At 49.8% G+C, this 14,904-nt stretch overlaps 1 pseudogene; it reads right to left on the reverse strand.

The window, feature by feature from the left end:
* Positions 1–10,814: 10,814 nt before the first annotated feature.
* LOC102850341 lies at positions 10,815–11,472 on the reverse strand (annotated as a pseudogene).
* Between the last annotated feature and the right edge of the window lie 3,432 nt (positions 11,473–14,904).

The raw sequence follows: 14,904 nt of genomic DNA on the forward strand, positions 1-14,904 counted from the left end.
GTCCTTGGAGAGAGACAGCACAAGAGAGGAAGACTCTGGATGGGACGGATTGACTCGGTGACTGAGGCAATGGGATAGGTGTGTTAGAGGCAATGAGATTGACTCATCACAGAACAGGGTTCAGAGCTATTTGTACGTAGGGTCACTATGAGCCCCAAGCGACTGGATGGCACATAACGTATTCAATTAATCAGTCTAGATGGGTTTAATAGAATGTTCAAGCACTTTAAAAACCCACTTGTTAATGAAATGATCCCGGGCTCACAGCTCTAGGGAGACACTTCACGAAGGAATCAGTCCTATGGGGAAGGAGACCCTGGATGACCTGGGCATAGGGGGGCTCTGCAGATGGAGGAAACCTGTCCCCTCTTCACTTCCCCTCACATTGGAGTGGGGTCTGCGGGTGGAGGAAGCCTGTCCCCTTTCACACTTTCCCTCACTTGTATCCTCTGCCCCTTCCTAGGCCAGAGTCCCCTCCCTCTCCCCTCTGGCCTCCTGGCCTGCCTCTCCCTGTTCATGATACCCGAGCCTCTGGGTGGGGGCCCTGGACCACCCCCTCTCCCAACATTCCCCCCTGACTTGGCTTATTACTCACGTCCCTCAGTCAGCTTGAGGGCCACCACAGGCTAGAGTCTGGCTCACAAGCAGCCTCTGTCTCCCCAAGCAGCAGGCTGGGGGCCGCTCTGTGAAGCGTTGACGGGGGCTTACTGAGAACATCCATCATGAGCAGACAGCTGGCAGAGGGCCCGGGGCTGGGTGTTCCGCATCGAGAGAGCGTGGCCACCGAGGTCGCATCCGGACTGACTGCAGTCGGAGGAGTGGTTCAGAGCCTCTGGGCATGTGGCCTGCCTCGTGTCCCCTTCAACTTGACAGCCTCTAGTAGGTGGAACTGGGGAGGACAGGGGTTGTGGCAGCTTGTCCTCTGGGGACAGAAATCCACTGCTGGATGGAAAGGGTCATTACTCAAGTGTCTGTGGGGACAGCCTGGTTAGCGATGGGCAGAACCAAGGACCACGAGGCAGGCCAACCCTGCGTGGTGGAGTCCTCTGCCCACCCTGGCAGCAGCATGCGCTGAGTCAGCTTGCTTTGTGTGGAGGAGGCACGGGAGGGCCACGCTGTCCCCTGTGACTGTGGAACCCGTGACACTATGAAGCTGCCAGTGGTCATCTGAGGGTCTGCTGTGTGCCCAGCGCCAGGCTGGAAGGCGGGAGGGCTGTGGGCGGCTGCCTGCGAGGCCTGGTCTGTGATTACATCCGATACTACTTATGCCATCCTAGATATCCTAGATCACATCCCGGGGTGCCCGAGAGCCTGCTCTCTAGGAGCCCCAACTTCTGGTCTTTGAGAGGGAGTCATGGTCAGATCTGAAGGGAGAGAATTTTACCTACTTGTTTGAAGAAAACTTTTCCTTCGGTATGGGGATGGAAGGCAAGGAAGAACTGTTACGGCCCAACGGGCTTTGAGTTCTTTATAGATACGAGTAGGCCAGACTATAGCCTGCTACACGCCATGGATGGCAGTGCAAGGACTGTGTGTGTGTGTGTGTGTAAGAGAGAAAAATATTCAGTTGACCTATCGGATTTCCAAGAGTATAAATCTTTCTCTAACAGAGCAAACCACCAGCTCCCTGATGCCACCAGAAATACTAGGGACCTAATATTCACTGATGACACCTTCGATTCGAGCATGCTACTAGACTTGCGTCCTCAACCAGGTGTGAGTTTTTGAAGACAGAGGCGATGTTTTATGTCATCCTCTACCCGCCCCACAAGGACTGTTCCAGGCATAAAAATGCCCCAAGGATCCTTGCGGCTTTGGTTCCAGTCTGGTCCTTAGAGCATGTGTGTGGTTTTCAGTTTATGAGGAACACACGGACAGGCTGAGGCTCCACTACTTGGGGGCCTCGGTGCTGGGTGATTGTGAAGTGGTTCTGTTATCAGAGCCTCCGAGGCAGAGAGGGCAGCCCAGGCCATCATCAGCCCACATCACGTTCAAACATGCCTCTACCTTCCTGCCTCCTTTCCGTTTCTGACACCAGCCACCCTCCCATGGCACTTTGCTTCTCTGCTGGGTTCATCATTAGGGTTTATTAGGACAGTGACCGCTTGTAATTCAGTATCCGCTGAGAAGTATGGAAACAGCACAGGATGCAGCTCTCAGCCTGGGACCTGCTCAGACTAGGCTTTCAAAGCTGCTGGCTTGGCCGGTCAGTGCCCGGACAGCCAGCTCTGCCAGGAAGCCTCCTGTGTGATGACGCCCGTCTCTCTTTGGACCAGGATGTCCGCTGCACCATCTCGCACTGGTCTCTGGTTCTGGTGTCGCCGTTTTCTCTGTTGCTGCTTCTTGCCATCTTGTGCTATCTTGGTAGTTCAGCTCTGTCTCCTGGGTCTCTGGGGTTTCTCTTGAAACATAGGAACCTGCGTCCAAAAGCCATGCTCTGCCCTGGCCTGTCTTTTTTCCCCCTCCTTTTAATTTTCAAATGTCTGGCCTGTCTTGACGATGCTGAAGTCCCTTCTAGCCTCTGGGATGAATTCCCTTTAAGCCTTGCAATATGGCAAGACTGACTAATAAGCATTGCTTGTTTGCATTAGCAAAACTTCCCAGCCCTCTGGGTGGACCATAAGCACTTGATTTGTATAGTCTTAACCAACACTTTGTGGGATTATAAAACCACTGCTAGGAGAACAAACAACTTCGTCCTGGAGAGGGTGAAGCCAGGCTGCTCCTTGGAGGCAAGGATTCTGAAGCTCCGTCTAACATAATTTGGACATGTTGCAAAGAGGGGCCCGTCCTTGGAGACAGACGTCATGCTTGGGAGGGTGGAGGGACAGTGCAAGAGAGGAAGACCCTCAATGAGATGGATTGATTCAATCACTAGGGTAATGGGGATGGGTGTGTCAGAGACAATAAGATTGGCACAGGATAGAGCAAGATTTAGGGCTGTTGTACACAGGGTCACTAAGAGTCTCAAGTGATTCGACACCGCATAACAACAACAACAACAGACCACATCCGGAAGAGCCAGATAGTGGCAGTTCACTGCACCAGGAATGAACTAGTTCTCTAGCTGGAGTTTAGAGAGATGGGGGAGAATTCCCTGAAACTGGATCCCCGGTGGTAGCAGAACCAGACTGTGAGCCCCAGTGTTCGAACTCTTGACCTCCTGGCAATGTCTGGTCAGTACTCATTGCGGGAGCCCTTCCTCCACCTCCTCAGGCCCATGGAGGGGGGTGGGAATTCCTGCCTGGCTTCATCTTCCCTCACCCACCATCACCCACCACCTCCCCACCAGGCCCTGCTACCTTTCACTTGAGTCCAAAAATCTCGCTGCCCTCCGGGGAGTTCCAGCTGAGAGCAGCCTGGTGGGACAGTCGATCTGTTGTAGGGTTTCCGGGCGGTAAGGTTTTGGGGAGCACACTGCCCCCTGGTTCTCTGTGGAGTGGCTGGTCACCCAGACTGTCTGCCTGAGTGCTTAGCCTCTGCACCACCAGGGTGCTCCTTGATCATAACCCGCCTTGATCACCGAGTCGCCTCCTTGACCGAGTGTCTCCTTGATCATGCTGTTGTTGATGGACGCTGGCTCGGCTAGTCCAGGAGTCTGAGCCTTGCCCCGTCCTGCCCCATCCTGCCCCGTCCTGCCCCTTCCACACAATCTCCTGCATTCTGAAGGCCATTGTCAGAGCCACTGGGTCAGTTCATCTGAGGCTTGTCTTCTCTTGGGATCCTACCCCCTTCCAAGCAGAATGTCCTCTTCCAGGGACTGGCCTTTCCCGACAGTAAGTACAGGGTTTGTGAAAGGAAGTGTCCCTGTCCTTGTCTCTGTCCTTCCAGCACAGAATTGTTTAGGTTTTTTGGCAGCCTGGTGTAGTCATAACTTTATGCCAACAAAATGGAATTGATCTAAAGGGATCAATTCTTTGGTTTTCCTTATTCATTATCCAACCTCCCCATGAATATGAAGCAATTGGAAATACCACGGCTTGGGTCGGGAGTACCTTCGATTTTAACAGTCTGCCCTTTAAAGAGGTTCTTGGCAGCAGACTTGACCTGTGCATCCAGCTGCTGGCCCTACAGGTATTAACTATGAATCCAAGTCAGTAGGGGTCCAACTTCAGTCTTTTCTCCCTCTGTCATGATGTTGCCTGTTGGTCCAGGTGTAAGGATTTTTACTCATGTTTCCTAATTTGTGTTTGTCATTTTTTTCCTTACACTGGAATTTATGTCCCAGAGGGCCCCTTGTGGCTCCTCCCTTGAAGCCCCAGTGCCATCAGCACAGCATCCGTGTACGTGTGGCCAGGTGTGTGCCAGCCAAGCACGGGCCCAGGAGAGCAGGCAGCAGGGAGGATGCTGTGGTTCTGTGGCCTGGGCAGCAAGGAACTGGGGAACCGGGAGGTGGGGGAGCAAGAGGGGCCGTGGGCTGTAAAGACCTCCCTTCTTTATCTGCAGAGTGAAGACCAGGCCCATCCTCCTCAGCTGTTAGTGGCACATGAGCCCGTCTATAGAATACAGTGCGTTCTAACACTGCTATTGTTAAATATAATTATAGTCTGCAAGTTAGAGCTCAATAAAGCTGTCAGGTGGAGCAGCCCCCGCCTGCTGAGTGCTGGGGGATGCCCTCGGCGTGGCTCGGAGGGCCTGGCACCCAGCAGATGCTCTGCACTGTTCCTCCTCTTGTGTGATTACTCTCACGTTACGTCCTGCAGTGGGAGCCATGGTGCTGAGCAGATGTTTGCTGGGTTTAGGACCGAGGACATGGAAGGGCATCTGGAATCCTGTTTCCTACAAATTCTGAAGGTGTCAGCTGGGTTCTCCTTCCCTCTGGGGAACTGTCCACATCTGCTGTCAGCCTGTTAAGCACTCCCACCTGATAGGGAGCCCCTGAGAAGCCTTGGCAGGTCTGAGATTGCTCAGTAGATGACAGGGCTGTTGCCGCTGCCAGCCGTCCTGAGGGCCAGCTGCAGCCCCTGCACCTGCCTGCTCTCTCCATCCCAAGGCCTCACCGCGGGTGAAGGCAGAACCCCCAGGGGCGGGAAGCACTGGGCTGTCAGCCGTGGTCAGACGCCTGCGAGGACAGGGCTGTGGCTAGAAGGGGGAGGCTATGGTGGTGGAACTCTGTGCCTGTGGACTGGACCCTTCACCAGTCAGGGCTCAGGAGGCGCAGCATGGGCAGGGAAGCAACACCAGCCAAGGAGAAATGGCTGGCGGCGTGGTGACCACTGAGGCTGACTCAGCTCCGACTCATGGTGACCCACGTGTGTCAGAAGCACTGTGTGCCCCAGGGCTTCAGAGGCTGAGCTCCCCGAGTAGACATGTGCCCCAGGGCTTCAGAGGCTGGGCTCCCCGAGTAGACAGTCAGCCAGGCCTTTATTCCACGGCATCTCTGGTGGACCCAGCCCTCTGCCCTTTCGTTAGCACCTTGGTGCCTTGACCACCCGCACACTCAGGGACCCTGATGGCTCAGGAGGTCTGGAATCTCTGCAGCTGGGTCTGGGGGAAGCAGGGCTGGATCAGCCGCAGAGCCAGGAAGAGGCACATGCCTGGGGTCAGCGTGGCACCGCCTCTGCCAGCGGCTCTGAAACTCCCCGCAGTTCCCGTCCTCCGAGCTTCTGTTTTGTTTTTTTCTCCTCACATGCTTTGTGATTAATATGTTTTGCAAAACATCACTTTTACGCATACCGTGTGTATCAGTCTTGGGAGCTTACTATGCTAATGAAATTACTAAGTGATTTAAAAATAGTGCCTGGCTTTATCGTGGCTGTGAGTATTATCACATCATTTCTGCTTCATGGCCACCCCTGGGTGCTGGGTAGAACAGCTTTGTAGTGCTGATTGGGTTCATTTGTTTGGTTTGTTTTTATTTTTTTTTTTTAAGTAATTTCTTTGTTGCTGTTGTTGAATATGCACAGCAGAACACATACTGGTTTAGAAGTTTCTACAATTACAGTTCAGTGACACCGATGACATTTTTGAGTTGTACAGTCATTTCTGTCTCTCCTCTTCCGAGTGGTTCCTCCCCCATTGGCACAAACCGCTGCTCCGCGAGGTTCCCATGCCATGCTTTGATTTGCTCTTGTCAGTCTGATCCCATAGAGATGGCTCTTAAAATACTCAAGGTGGACATTTTTAGTAGATAAGCTAAGCCCTCATTTGGTTTTAAGAAGACTTCAAGGGATGTTTTTGGCTTAAGGTTTAAAGATGATCTCATGGTAATAGCTTCAAGGGTTTATCTACCTTCCATGGCTTCAGAAAGTCTGCAGTCAGTTTGAAATTCTGTCTGTATTTCCCCCCTTTGATCAATATTCTTCTGTGGAATCTTTGATCAAAATGTTCTGTAATATTAACTGAGCACCGTCCGGTTCCTGCCACGTGAGCAAAGAGGCAGCTGTCCGTGGAGGCAGCCAGCCACACATTCCACTGCGTCCTCCTGGTTCCGACTCTCCTCCTTCCTCTGGTGCCTTAGGCTTGAATTTCTTTTTTCCTTCCATATACAACTAGGGCGCTCTCAGGTACACCTTCGTCTTTAAACTCTCATCAAGTCTTAGTTAATCCAAGCCATGGTCTTTTCTATTACTTCTTATGCACCTGAAAGTTGGACAGTGAATATGGATGCCGGGAGAAGAATCAGTGTCTCTGAGGTGTGATGCTGGTTGAGTACTGAGTATCCCAGGGACTGCCAGAGGACAAACCAGCATGTCTTGGAGGAAGTGCAAGCACAGTGCTCCTTAGAGTCAAGGACAGGGAAACTCTGTCTCACGAACTTGGGCCATGAGAGGCCAGTCCTTGGAACGTCATGATGCAGAAGGTGGACGTCACCAAAAGAGAGGAAGATCCTCACCAAGATAAGTGACTCATTGACTGTAACAATGGACTCAAGTGTGCCAGAGACGGTGAGGATGGCACGGGATAGATAGGACGGCGTTCGGATCTGTTACGGGCCATAGCAGCACCTAACCACAACCACAGCCTCGCCATGTTGAGTTACGGAGACAGTGGCTTAGGAGAATCATGTTAAGTTACCACCCGCACTGTAAACAGCAACAACAAACATAGGTGAACTGTTGTTGTTAGGTGCCATTGAGTCAGCTGTGACTCCCTGAGACCCAGTAAACCACAGGTCTGAACCCTGCCCTGTCCTGTGCCTTCTGCTTCTTCTCCCATATGCTCAAATCCATCGTTACAGTCGCTGTCTCAATCTCATCTTTCTGAAGATCTTCCTCTCTTTTACCAACTCTCCACCTTACCCAGAATGATGTCTTCTTCCAAGAAGTGGTCCATCCTGACAGTATGTCCAAGTGTGTGAGACCACGTTTCACCTTCCCCGACTCTAAGGAGTGCTCTCATTGCTGAAGAGACAGATCTGTTTGTTCTTTTGGCAGGCCATGGAATATTCAATACTCTTCTCCAACCCCACAGCCCAAAGGCAGTGATTCTTCTTCTGTCTTCCCTTATTCATTGTCCAACTTTCAAATGCATAGCAAATAATTGAAAAGATCATGGGCTTGATCAGATGCACCTTAGTCTTTAAACTGGCATCCGTGCTCTTTAAAACTTTGGAGAGGTCCTTAACAGCAGATCTTTTCTCCATCTATCATGATGTTGTCTGTTGGTCCAGTGGTAAGGACTTTTGTTTTCTTTAATTTTATTTTATTTCATTATTTTTTGTGTGTACCATCAAATCAGATCTGACTGATACAGGAGGAGATTGTTCCTCCTTCTCCAGCAGAGCATCTGGTGGAGTTGAACCATGCACCTCTGAGATTGCAGTGCAGCTTCTTGCCACTAGGCCACCAGAGCTCGCCAGACTTCTGTTTTCTTGATGTTGAGATGCAGTCCATATTGAAAACTCTTGTCTTTGATCTTCTCATGTCCTCTTCACCTTGAGCAAGCAAGGTTGTGTCATCTGCATAATGCATGTAGTCGATGAGTCTTCTGATCCTGATGCCACATTGTTCTTTATGTAGTCCAGCTTCTCAAATTGTCTGGTTGGCATACAGATTGAGTAGGTATGGAGAAAGGATACAGGCTTGATGCACACCTTTCTTGATTTTTGAACCATGTATTTCTTCCCTTGCTCTGTTCATATAGCAGCTTCTTGGTGTAGGTATGGGTTGAGCACATGAGCACGATTAAGTGCTCTGGGATTCCCATCTTCTCAGTGTTCACCAAACTTTGTTATGACCCACACAGTCAAATGCCTTACACAGTCAACAAAACAAAGACAGACGTCTCTCATCTCCTCTCTTCATTCAGCAAAGATCCATCTGACATCAGCAGTGATAACCGTTGTCCCATGGCCTGGATGAACCACACAACATCAGCATTAAAAACTTTTTTGCTAAAAGATGTCTTCAAAGAAATTCAAAATTGAAGAGAAATTTTACACATCATACATCTGACAAGGCATGCACTATCCAGAATATGTAAAGAACTCTTAAAATACAACAATAAAAAGACAAGTAACCTAGTTGAAAAATAGAGGGTTTGAGTAGACATTTCTCCAAAGAAGATCACAAATAGCCAGTAGACAGAAGGATGCCCACATCCTTGTTATTAGGTACTGTTGAGTCAGCTGTGATTCATGTTATTAACTACGGAGTCGACCTTCTGGCAGATTTCGCACGGGAGGAGATTGCCCAGCTTTCTCCCGCAGAGCAGCTGGTGGATTTGAACAGCATGCCTTTGGCTTGGCGCTACAACGCCTTTCCGCTAAACCATGAAAACTTGGTCGATGTTGCAGCATCCTGACAATGTCCACTGTGCTCAAGTCCATCGCTGCACTCTCTGTTTCAGTCCATCTCGTCATAGGGCTTTCTCACTTTCCTGCCCTTGTACTAAGTTTTTGCCCATCCTCTGCGTTGTGTTTGGAAGCCCAGACACAGAAGGTGACTTGGTGGATTCCATTTGTGTGGACTATTTATTCCAAGGCAGGCAAAATGCCGTAGCAGCTGCCTCAGGTAAGGGCGAGGGGATGGGAGGAGATGGTTAATGGGTGTAGATGATGAAAATTGTCTAAAATAACTGTGGTGCTAGTTGCACAACCCTGTAGATGTACAGTGGATTTTATGGCATGAGAATTACATTTCAATAAAGCTATTAAAACAAGCAATTAAAACCAACAGTCTTGCCCTCCAGGGCATTTCGGCAGACTGGAGGGATGATTAGTGAGGGACTTCTCTTGGTGTTTTGTTACTGCTGGCTCAGCTCTCCTAGCTGGGGAAGGTGATGTCCCCGAGCACCCTGCATCCGCCACTCCTGGGTCTCAGAGCGTGGGAAGGCCCCGCTCCAGCAGAGAATTGTCATTCCTGTTCATCCTCGTACCGGGACCTGCTCGGAACCAGGTGCCTCTGCTCGTTGCGCCCGTGAAAAGCTGGCTGCTGGCTTGTTGGACCGTCTTGATTTCTGTGTTTGCTGTTTATGGCCTTTTGAGCTTCTTTTTTCTTATCAGCTCAGTGGGGACTGGGCTGTGGTGAGGAGTGATCCAGAAGGTGCTGGCACATAGTAGGCACGCAGACATTTCCTTAAAGGTGAATACAACATGGTGTGGTCACACCCTCTGGCATCACTCACTGCTGGGGTCTAGGGAGGAAAGGACAAGGATGGGACATCAGACTGCTCTGCAGCTCAGCTGGGTCCAGTCGGGGATCCCGGGGGGGGGGCAGGGGTCATGAGATGGGTGGGGCCTGTAGAGTGGGGAAAACCCCTTTTTCATCTACTGCATTTATTAGTGTTTTTAAACAGTGCATGGTGCATACTTAAAAATGTCAACAGTGAACGATGAGCACCCTCTCATCCCCTGCTCCCCACTTCTGGTTCCCTCAGGCGACAGTGCCAGGTGCTGTTCCCAGCGAGTAGAGTCTCCCTCTAGAAATAGTCTTCCTGTGTCTGAGCATGTGTTTGTGTGGACGCTGGCTCAGGCAGATTTTGACATCTTCTCAGCCTTGGTTTCAGGCACCAGAGGCTTTTGGTAAGATGCAGATTAGAAGGGGACCCAGACTCACCTATTGTCACTCAGGGCACCCACCAGGGACAGCCTCCTCAGTCAGAACTGTGGCTTTGCATTCCTGTAGCCCCCCCACTTAGCCACAGATCTCCCAGCCCACCTGTCCCATCCCTGTGCTCGGTCCTGATGGTACCTGAGCGCACCCTTTCCCAGAATTCCGTCGCTGACGCCGTTGGAGGGGAGGCTGGATCCCCAGCTCTCTGCTCTTGCCCAGCTCTCTCCAGCCCATTTTCCTGCAACACGGCTGTCAGTGCTCTGTGAGGGCCCAGCCCGGCACTCACCCTCCCGCCCAGTGTCACCCTCCACCCAGCACTCTGTGAGGGCTGGCTTTGTCTACACGGCCAGAGGTAGACTTTCTGGGTGGAAGTCAGTCATTTCTCTTAGAGCGAGTTGAAGGCCTGCTTTGTACTTTTTTAGCTTTCAGAGCTGCTGTTGAGAAATACAGACCCTTTCTGAGTTCTGATCCTTTGTTCTCCGATTCCTTCTCTTCGTTCTTGAAAACCCAGGGGACAGAAATTCAGTGCCCGTGCGCAGTGCAGGTCAGTGTCATCCATCCCTCCTGTGGGGTGACTCCCCTCCGCCAGACTGGGGCTTCTTGAATGATTTCCTCCTTCCCTTTGTGGTGTTGGCCTTGGGAGTCCGTGGGCAGCCCCTCTCATTTTCTTCCCATCTCCCCGGATTGCACCCCTTCATCTTTTGCTTCCTTTCTAGATTTCTAGACCTTTATCTTTTGACCCTTTCCTCCCCCCACCCCTTTCTTTTTAACAGTTCAGCTTTTTTTTTTAAATTTAAACATGTTACAAAAGGAGTTTAGTCAGAAAAAACTAAATCCCACGTCATCATCAGACTCTCCATTCCTTGTTTCCACTTTCTTCTCCTCAGCTGGAGCTGCGAGTGGAGGGACGGGTTCTCCAGCCGCCAGGGCCCCGGCCGTTGGGCAGATCCTCCAGCACCCACACTGCAGATGAGGCTCCCAGTGTTGACATTTGCCAGGGTCTGTGTAAACAGCCTAGCCCAGGAAGGGTCAACAACTGACAGCAGCTGCCTTAATGAGGGCATTGGTTGTATCCTCTGTGACGGTCACCTCAGGTCACCTCATCGTCATGCAGGACGAGGGCCTGGTAGGTGCAGGTGAGCTCAGAGGCAGAGGCCACGGTGCGCGGTGCTGGACTGCTGGGCGCCGTGCGAGTCACCGAGTGAAGTGAGGGGCTCACCCCAGCTCGGCTCTACCTTCCTCCAAAGAACCGAGCACCTTAGTGGCAACTGAGGAAAAGGTGTCTTCTGATACTTCTATCGATTTTAAAATTATTCCTCCTTTATTACTAATATCCAAGAGCTTCTTATTGCCCTACAAATGTTTCTTTAAAAAAAATAATCTGTGGATACTGGGTACCATCTAGTTCTTCCGGTTTTATCCCTTGTGACTTGGACGTTTCATGCATTCCAAAGAGGAAGTTCATGAGCTGGACCATGAACTTGACATGAACAGACCAGCACAAAGATTTCAACTCCTCGTCCACATTTGCACTCTCTCTTTTAGCTCACAACATCCCAGCCAGGCTAGTTTGGGCCCACCACGTGTTTCCTCTGTGAGATGGATACAAATTACAGAGAGAGATGAGTGAAGCCATTTTCTATCCATCCAGAAGTTCATAGGAGTTGAAATTATATTTGAATGGTATTTGGATCACTGCCTCTGAAAAAATCCCCAAAATTGTGTAATTACATATGTTGGCTTAAAGATGTTGACTGTAGAATATACTGCTTCTGGCAGGGCGGTACTGAACGGACGTGTGTGCGAAGGCAGAGTCCCCGAATAATCCAGCACCCCGATTTTCACGTTAGTCATGGTCTGTCACTCCCAAGAGTCTTTGTATGTATGTAAAAGATACAGATTATATTCCAGCTTCATTTGTTCTGTGATCTTATATTTCTAACATTTTCAAAAACGGCAGTAATACGTGGACAGCCTCCCCTTGTTCCACTGGTGCACTTCCTTGTTTTTTGAGGATATCGATGCCAGGTTTGTGCTTTAAGTTTTCTTCTCCCTGTGTGGTGGGTTTCATGCACACTGCTTTTTTCTGCTGCTTTTTTCTAGTGTGTGTGTGAGAGAGAGAGAGAGAGACAGAGAGAGAGACAGAGACAGATAGCGTTTACGGGGTCCCTTGTGTGCCACGCTGCCCTCTCTTTCTTCAGTGATATTGTGCTGACCATGCCCTTGTAGACAGCTTTTCTCTCCACGTAACTTGTGTGTATCTGTAATCTGGTCACCGATTTTCCCTCTTCTCCCATCCCTGGCGATGCTTAAAGAATAAATCACAGGGCGAACCTCTCCTTAGCGTTTTATGATAGTGAATTCGTGTTGTTTCGCTCAGCACAGTGCCCTCCAGATTCGTGCATGTTGTGAGTTGGGTTTTCTGAGCATCCTGGTTTCCAGGCACCTGCTCGTGATTATGGTGGTTGTTGCTGTTGTGCCACTGAGTTGACTCTGCCTCGGCGAGTCACAGGCCAGAGTAGAGCTGCCTCGACGGGTTCCCTCGCTGTAATCTTTATGGTCTTCAGAGAGGTGTGTTGCAGTGAGTTTGCACGATGCAGGATGAACACACCTAAGAGAGTCTGTGGGTCTCAGTCTCAGACCACCACGATACAGTGGATAGTGCAATGGAGTCAGTCACCAGAATGTCCCAGCGCAAATCAAAGTGACCATTACACAGTGCTATTACTTCAGCTCTTACCAACCTGTGGAAGCAGAATGAAACCCCGTTCTGTTTTTAAAGTTTTTCTTTTCTATTGCTTTGCATACAACCCTGTCTGTTCTTGTGCTGTCCTAACAGTCGGCTGTACAGGAGCCCATTGCTGTAGTGACCGTGTCAGCTCATCTCATTTTTTTCTCCAAGACATTTTTAACCTGTATCATGTGTGCAACAGTATTGTTGAGAAGGTTGAACTATTATGAGACTGGCTAGAATGTGACACAGAGGCACAGAGTGAGCCAGGCATTTGGGAAAATGGTGCTGATGGGCTGGATCAAAACAGGGTGGGCACAAACACCTTCAGTGCAGACAGAACCTTTGTTGTGAAAAACGCAACATCTAAAACGTAGTAAAGCAAAATACAGTACAATACAATGACACATGCCCCATGTTCCAGACTTTGCAAGACATGTACTTATACTAAACAAATTTGTCATTATTTGAGATGCAAACTTAACTGAGCAGTTTGCATTTTCATTTGCTAAGTCAGTTTGCTACGCCCCTGAAGAGAAGAGTCAAAGGCTTTCAGAAGCTTGTTAATAATGTGTGAGAGACTGAGGTACAACCTTATTGTTCCCTGCTCTGGCCAGGCTGTCCTAAGGGTACAGCCCTCCTGGGGAAAATAAAGTAATAAAGCTATGATGGCCTGCTGGTTAAGGAGTTGCACTACCAATCCAAAGGTAATCGGTTTGAATCCACCAGTTGCTCCTCGGGAGAAAGATTGACAATCTCCTCCTGTGTGATTTACAACCTCTGAAAGCCTGCCGGAGGGGTTCAGCCAAGAGTAGATTCTGACTTGATGACAATTAATGGTTTAAAGGAAAAACAGTGAAAGCACATTCTGTAGAAACATGCCAAAGTACTGGTTAAAAATCTTTGTTTTGCTTCTCATCCTCTTGAGGGTAGAGAATTACAACAGAGATTAGAAAAAAAACCACCCTGAAAACCTCTTACCCGAACAGCTCACATTTTGTTACTCCAGAAGAAATCGCTTGCCCTAAGCTAACTCGTTCAGAAAACTGTCTTATCTGCCCGTCTTGCTTAGGGGCTCAGTACACAGAGGTGTGAGGATGGCGCGGGGTGGGCCGGGCTCTGTTTTGTTGCACACAGGGTTTGGGAGCCCTTTATTGATCTGTCTGGTGGGACAGTTTTCTGTGCGTTCCCTCTGTATCATTCCTGATGCCAGGAGCTCGGGTGTGAACGTGAACCCCTGCGGCTCCAGGTTTCTTGCTGGGGCTGTTGCTTTGCTCTCTGGGTTGTGCCTCCTGAGATGGGAGCACTCGGTGAGGATGAGGGAGAAAGCCAGGAGTCATTTCAGCGCCCCGGGACCCCTCCCAGCGGCATCCTTACAGATGCCTCTCTCTGCACCTGGGGCTGGCCAGAAGGAAGTTCCAGAATGCTTAACTGTACTCATTAGGATTGTATACATGACAGAACAGGGACAGTTCATAGTTTAAAATGAGGGAAGAGCTGGAGAAGAGGCTTGACCATACATTATGGACTGCCAGGAGAACAAACAGATTTGTCCCAGAGAGGGTGAAACCACGCTGCTCCTCGGAAGCAAAGATTTTGAAGCCGTCTCCCACATACTTCCTGCATGTGGTCAGGAGGGACCAGCCCCTGGAGAAGGACGTCATGCTTGGAAAGATAGAGGGACAACGCAGGAGAGGAAGACCCCAGATGAGATGGATTGCTACACTGACTGGGGTAATAGGGGTAGGTGTGTCGGGACACAGATTGGCTCAGGATAGAGCAGAGTTCCGAGCTATTGTACACAGGGTCGCTATGCGTCACAGACAACTCAATGACACATAACAACAACATTCAGTCTGTACTGAGCAAATAATCTGAGAAACTGGACTGTATGAGGAAAGATGCAGTAGATTATTCAACATCTAAGAGAAGCAGAGAACAAAACCTTGCTTGATAACAAAGAAAACTTGAAACATTGATTGATGCTCAAAGACACTTACTTCTCAACACAAAGAAAACAAAAATCCTCGCGACTGGACCGTAAAACAACATGAGGCTAAACAAAGAAAAGATTAAAGGTGTCAAAGATTTCATTTTACTTGGATTCACTTCGGCATCCACAGAGGCATGAGTTGGGAAATCAAACAGCATGCCACAGTGGGCAAACCCACTGTACAG

Source organism: Elephantulus edwardii, unplaced genomic scaffold (genome assembly GCF_000299155.1).
Source record: "Elephantulus edwardii isolate Elephantulus edwardi_28Jun2011 unplaced genomic scaffold, EleEdw1.0 scaffold00126, whole genome shotgun sequence".
NCBI lineage: Eukaryota > Metazoa > Chordata > Mammalia > Macroscelidea > Macroscelididae > Elephantulus > Elephantulus edwardii.